The following is a 6,905-nucleotide window of genomic DNA, read 5'->3' on the forward strand; positions in this document are numbered from 1 at the left end:
AATATGCCAGCAAATTTGGAAAACTCAGCAGTGGCCACAGGACTGGAAAAGGTCAGTTTTCATTCCAATCCCAAAGAAAGGCAATGCCAAAGAATGCTCAAACTACCGCACAATTGCACTCATCTCACATGCTAGTAAAGTAATGCTCAAAATTCTCCAAGCCAGGCTTCAGCAATACATGAACCGGGAACTTCCAAATGTTCAAGCTGGTTTTAGAAAAGGCAGAGGAACCAGAGATGAAATTGCCAACATCTGCTGGATCATGGAAAAAGCAAGATTCCAGAAAAACATCTATTTCTGCTTTATTGACTATGCCAAAGCCTTTGACTTTGTGGATCACAATAAACTGTGGAAAATTCTAAAGGAAATTGCAATACCAGACCACCTGACCTGCCTCTTGAGAACCTGTATGCAGGTCAGGAGGCAGCAGTTAGAACTGGACATAGAACAACAGACTGATTCCTTATAGGAAAAAGAGTAAGTCAAGGCTGTATATTGTCACCCTGCTTATTTAACTTCTATGCAGAGTACATCAGGAGAAACACTGGGCTGGAAGAAGCACAAGCTTTAATCAAGACTGCTGGGAGAAATATCAATAACCTCAGATATGCAGATGACACCACCCTTATGGCAGAAAGTGAAGAGGAACTCAAAAGCCTCTTGATGAAAGTGAAAATGGAGAATGAAAAAGTTGGCTTAAAGCTCAACTTTCAGAAAACAAAGATCATGGCATGTGATCCCATCACTCCATGGGAAATAGATGGGGAAACAGTGGCAACAGTGTCAGACTTTATTTTGGGGGGTTCCAAAATCACTGCAGATGGTGACTGCAGCCATGAAATTAAAAGACGCTTACCCCTTGGAAGAGAAGTTATGACCAACATAGATAGCATATTGAGAAGCAGAGACATTAGTTTGCCAACTAAGGTCCGTCTAGTCAAGGCTACGGTTTTTCCAGTGGTCATGTATGGATGTGAGAGACTGTGAATAAAGCTGAGCACTGAAGAATTGATGCTTTTGAACTGTGGTGTTGGAGAAGACTCTGAGAGTCCCTTGGACTGTAAGGAGATCCAACGAGTCCATTCTGAAGGAGATCAGCCCTGGGTGTTCTTTGGAAGGACTGAATGCGAAAGCTGAAACGCCAGTACTTTGGCCACCTCATGCGAAGAGTTAACTCATTGGAAAAGACTCTGATGCTGGGAGGGATTGGGGGCAGGAGGAGAAGGGGACGACAGAGGATGAGATGGCTGAATGGCGTCACTGACTCGATGGACGTGAGTCTGAGTGAACTCTGGGTGTTGGTGATGGACAGGGAGGCCTGGAGTGCTGCGATTCATGGAGTCCAAAGTCTCGGACATGACTAACTGAACTGAACTGTAGATACTTTTGTGAAAAAGGCCCTGACAAAGTGAGTTTGTTTAGTTTGAACAATTTTAGTTGTAAAGCATTGGTATTTTGCAAGTATAATCACCAGGATAATTATCAGCGTTATAGTTCCAGATCCAATACTATGTGTAATGCCTTGAAACCATCTTCGAGGGTCTAGCCCAGATAATTGATCAGCCTGCTGTTCAGGTAAGGTTTCCAAATTGTTGGAAGAGGGTAGACTCCTTTAGAAGGTTTCAAAGGTTTCCTTTTGCAACAATTAATTGTACATTTAAGGAAACATTATTATGCATATCTTGCAAATGAAATTTTTTTCCCCAATTGTAAGCACTATGGTTGAACCAAAGAGGAGTGATACAAAATTGAGTAGAATTCCAATCACAATTTAGTAATACTTGTTTTTGTAAATCTATTAATTGTTCGCAAACCCATTGGATGGCTGTTTTTAATTCCTGAATTTTATCTTGAACTTTTTCATCTTTCTGAACCTGAGTGACCCATAGAGTATGAGCATCTTTAGTCCAATTTTGAATAGTTTTGTGTTTGAATTCAAGTTTGTAAAGCAGTGTCTGCGATAGCAGCAGTGGTGCAAATGGCTGTTAACCCCAAAATACCAAGAATCAACCATCTAATTAATCACTTAGATCGTCAGAGTAATTTAGTGAGTAACTGGGAGGTCAGTCCTGCCATGGGACCCTCTTTCCAGGGTCGTTGGAGATCTACTGGCAACCACAGACTATGTTGAGATTGAAGAATCAAAAGGATTCATTTTTTTAGAGAAATAGAGGAATTAAGACATGTATACAATTTGCAGTCTATACAAGTCACAGAATGTAAAGTCTTATTAAATTGTAAGTTTCCTATGGTGATAACCAAAGGAAGGGGAATGCAAGCTTGTATAAAATATGAATGAGTGTAATGGAAGGAATAGTTACTATGACTATGACTGGTCCCTGTGAAATATCCAGTCCAAGTTCCAAGTTTTTCAGTATTTGGAGCAAGTTTCCAGATGTATTACTGTTCAGGCCCAATTTGTTTATTGAGGACAATTTGAGGGTGAGGAGGTGCCATTCAACCATCAAGCCAGCCAAGGAGTCCTTTGTCATGGAAGTGTTCCATTGAACTGTTTGTAATCTTCCATGTTACTTGAGTAACATAATCCCACATAGTACTGTTAATATCATCTGAGCAGTTAGATAACCACATACCATAGGGTCCCCAATCAACAAGGTTGTAATTGGCCACAAACATTAATTTCCATGATCTAGCTGGACATCTATCTCAATAAACAGGAGTATATTTAAAACCCTTATAAGTAAACCCCTTACATTCCATTTTTTGTCCTTTTCCTAGAGTTTTGGTAGTATTGACATCGTTCTCATGAAAGGACAGGGCAGTAAACAGTCTAAACAATGTGTGGAAGTTCTTTTTTGGAGGCAGGATGAAAGCCCACGTTTGTCGACCAACATTAATACATAATTCTGCTGGGCCCATGCATAAAGGAAGGATTTTATAGCCTAGAGGAATGTTAACTAATCTTCCTTCTTCCTCAGGATGAAAAGTCCCCTCCAAGCTCCAAGGAGCAGGCATATGTACTGAACCATTAGTGGATACAACCGGTCCTATATGTGTCCATTCTACAACCTGCAATAAAGGGGGGTTAGGTATATAAGGCTAATAAGTGTGATTAATCAAGTCAGCCTGAGCGGGGGAAGCAAAAGCAAGCAAAGCAAGCATAGCAACAAAAATATTTTCAGGATTCCAAGGCATCCTCTGTTGAGAAACCAGATTTTCAGCTTGATTAGTAAGGGTTTTTATCTGTCCCCAAGTGGGGAGATCATAAGGTTGATGACCTCGAGTGCGGCGTTTCTTGGAAAGTTTTAAAGTCGCCATGGCTTCTACTGGAAACTCCTCCTCCTGGGGATTTTGCCATTTCTTATCTATCTTGAATGCCAGTGGCTCCCCTGGGGTGGATCTTCCGAAGAGGGAGCCACCTGATTTCGTTTGGTCCATCTGGAGAAATACAAGCATACCCCTTTTCCTGTAATATTAATTTTCCAGATTTCCATTGTTTAGTCAACCCATCTTGATACCAAATGGGCAGAGGAAGAGAAATATCCTTCAATGCCTCAAAATGTTTTTCTGCTTTGTCAATATATCCTCTTGTGGCAAGTTTAAAATTTTTAAACAAATAAAGCTGTATTAACAATAGTTATAGGATTATAAGAATATATTGCACTGAAATCTGTTGGGGTCCTTTAATGGACCGGAACCTGTCGGTCTGGAGTCGATGATAAGAAAGTGAAAGAGAGAGAGAGAAAGAAAGACACGGGGACTCAAGCTCTGATGGAGCAAATGTGCTTTAATGATCTTTCTGTGAGTATACATAGGCTGTTGTACAAGAAATTTCTTTTGATAATGATAAAGATCAGAAAACCAAACGTACAGCAACTGTTACCAAGGGAACAAGGGATTAATAATGGTCACAAGGTCAGGAGACAATCCGTATCTCAAGAAAGAGGATTGAGACTAAGCAGTTTTGTTGTAAGGAGAATGTTTACTGAAGGCTTTCAAGCCTGTCTCATCCTATGACCTCAGTCCTGGGAGTGGTGTGCTGTTCCACTGGTTTCTGACAACAGAAACTGATAAAGAACAGAGGATTTATGAGGAACAGCATGTTGGAATCCTCCTGTTAAACCTTCCCTGACAATTCCCCCTTATTTATATTATTTGTAAAAAGGGTTCTGACCATTTGAGTTTGTTTAGTTTTAACAATTTTTTGCATGAAGGCAATGGTGAACGACAAATATAATTGTCAAGACAATCACCAAAATTACAGTTCCAGACCCAGGGCTTTGAGTAATGCTTTGAAACCATCCACGTGGGTCTAACTCAGATAATTGATCAGCTAGTTGTTCATCTAAAGTTTCCAAATTCGTGAAAGGGGCCAATTTTTAGAAAAGGTTTCAAAGATTTCTTTTTGTAATAATTGTACATTCAGAGAGGCATTATCATGTGTGTTTTGTAAATGAAATTTGATTTGTTCCCAGTTGTAGGTACTATTATTGAATGGAACAGGTGTAACACAAAATTGAGTAGAATTCCAATCCCATTTTAGCATCACCTGTTTTTGTACATCTATTAATTGATCTCCAACCCATTTGATGACTGTTTTTAGTTCCTGTATTTCATCTTGAATATCCTCATCTATCTGAGCCTGAGTGGCCCACATAGTATGAGCATCTTTAGTCCAATTTTGGATAAAATTATGTGTTTGAATTGAGGTTTGTAAAGCAATGCCAGTGATGGCAGCAGTGGTGCAAATAGCTATTAATCCCAAAATGCCAAGAACCAGCCATCCAATGAATCGTTTAGATCACTGGAGCACTTTAGTAAGTAACTGGGAAGCAAGTCCAGCCATGGGGCTTTCTTCCCAGGGCCGCTGGAGATTTATTGGTAGCCACAGACTACATCGAGATCGAAGAATCAAAAGGGATTCATTTCTTAAGGAAACAGAAGAGTTAAGACAAGTATACAATTTGCAATTTATACAAGTTACAGAACGTAAAGTCTTATTGAATTGTAAACTTCCTATAGCTAGAACAAAAGGAAGGGGAACACAAGCTTGTATGAAATATGATTGATTATAACGAAAGAAATAGTTTCTATGACTACGATTGGTCCCTGTGAAATGTCCAGTCCAAGTCCCAAGTTCTTCCGTGCTCGCAGCAAGTTTCCAGGTGTCCCACTGTTCAGGCCCAATCTGTTTATCGAGGAAGATTGGAGGATGAGGGGGGTGCCATTCCACTGTCAAGCCACCCTAGAAGTCCTTTGTCATGGTAATGTTCCATTGTAGTGTTACTAACCTGTGCTTCTTGAGTAGCATAATCACACATAGTGCTGTTAATATCATCTGAGCAGTTAGATAACCACATACCTTGGGGTCCCCAGTCGGCAATTGTATGATTAGCCACAAACATTAATTTTCCTGATTTGGCCTGACGTTTGTCCCAACGAGCCAGAGTGTATTTAAAGTTCTTATTAGTAAACCCTTTGCATAGTGTTCTTTGTTCTTTCCCTAACGTTTCAGTAGTATAAAACATGGTTCACGGACAAAGAAAGGGCAGTAAATGCTCTAAGGAACGTCCGAAAGTCCTCTTTTGGAGGCAGGGCAAAAGCCCAAGTTTGTCTGCTAATGTTTATGCATAATTTTGCTGGGCCCATACACAAAGGAAGGACTTCATAACCTAGAGAGCTATTAATTAATTTCCCTTCTTCTTCAGGGTGTGAGGGCCCTTTAAGGGCCTTAAGAAGGCATATGTATGAAGTCATTGGTTAATACTATTGGTCCTTTCTCCGTCCATTCTACAACCTGAAGTAAAGGGGGATTGGGTATGTAAGCCTGGTAAATGTGATTGATTAGTTCAGCTTGAGCGGGGAGGGGTGGGGTGGGGGGGAGGTGGGGGGAGGTGGCGGGAGGCTCAAGCAAGCAAAGCAAGCAAGGCAAGAAAAATATTTTCAGGACTCCGAGGCGTTCTCTATTGAGAAACCTGATTTTCAGCTTGATTAGTAAGGGTTTTAATTTGTCCCCAAGAGGGGAGATCATAAGGTTGATGCCGCCGAGGGTGGTGCTTTCTGGAGATCATTAGAGCCGCCATAGCCTGTATTGGAATTTCTTCCTCCTGGGATTTTTGTTGTCTCGCCTCTATGTTGAGGCCGGGGGGGCCCTCTTGGGTCGGATTTTCCAAAGAGAAGCCCTGTGAGTTCGTTGGATCCATCTGGGGAAACACAGGCCTACCCCTTTCCCTATAAGATTAATTTCCGAGATTTCCATGGTTTATTCAACCTGTCTTGGTACCAAGTAGGCAGAGGAAGAGAAGAGTCCTTTAATTCCTCAAAATGTTTTTCTGCTCATGTCAAGATATCTCCTTGCAGTAAGTTTAAAAAAATTAAAGCAATATTAAAAATAGTTATAAGCTTAAAGAATGTATTGCGTTAGAATCTAGTAAAGTCTGCTCTGGATAAGGAAGGTAAAAGTGTTCCTGTGTATTCCCCCTTATTTAATTATTTATTTGTAGTTTCAGTCGGTAATGTGTTTGGTTAACTATGTCCTGTGCTTGTGGTTTATAAGAAATATCTGTAATCTGTTTAATAGAGAATGAATGTAAAAATTGTTTGAACTGCTTAGAAATATAGGCAGGGCCATTGTCTGTTTTTATAGAATTAGGTGCTCTCATTATTGCAAAGTAAGCTAACAGGTGGGTTATAACATGTCATGTAGTTTCATCTCGAAGAGGTGTGGCCCATATAAAAGAATTTGTATCGATCAAGACATGTAAAAAGAAAGAGGGAGAAGGTTCAGAGCAATGAGTTACATCCATTTGCCATAAAATTCTCTTTCATTTGTCAGAAACCTTTTTTATATGTTTGTGTTCCTCATTTTGGAGTTCCCTGGTGGCTCAGGTGGTAAATCGTCTGTCTACAATGCGGGAGACCCGGATTCGATCCCTGGGTCCGGA

The sequence above is a fragment of the Bos taurus genome, chromosome 18 (genome assembly GCF_002263795.3).
Source record: "Bos taurus isolate L1 Dominette 01449 registration number 42190680 breed Hereford chromosome 18, ARS-UCD2.0, whole genome shotgun sequence".
Taxonomy (NCBI): Eukaryota; Metazoa; Chordata; class Mammalia; order Artiodactyla; family Bovidae; genus Bos; species Bos taurus.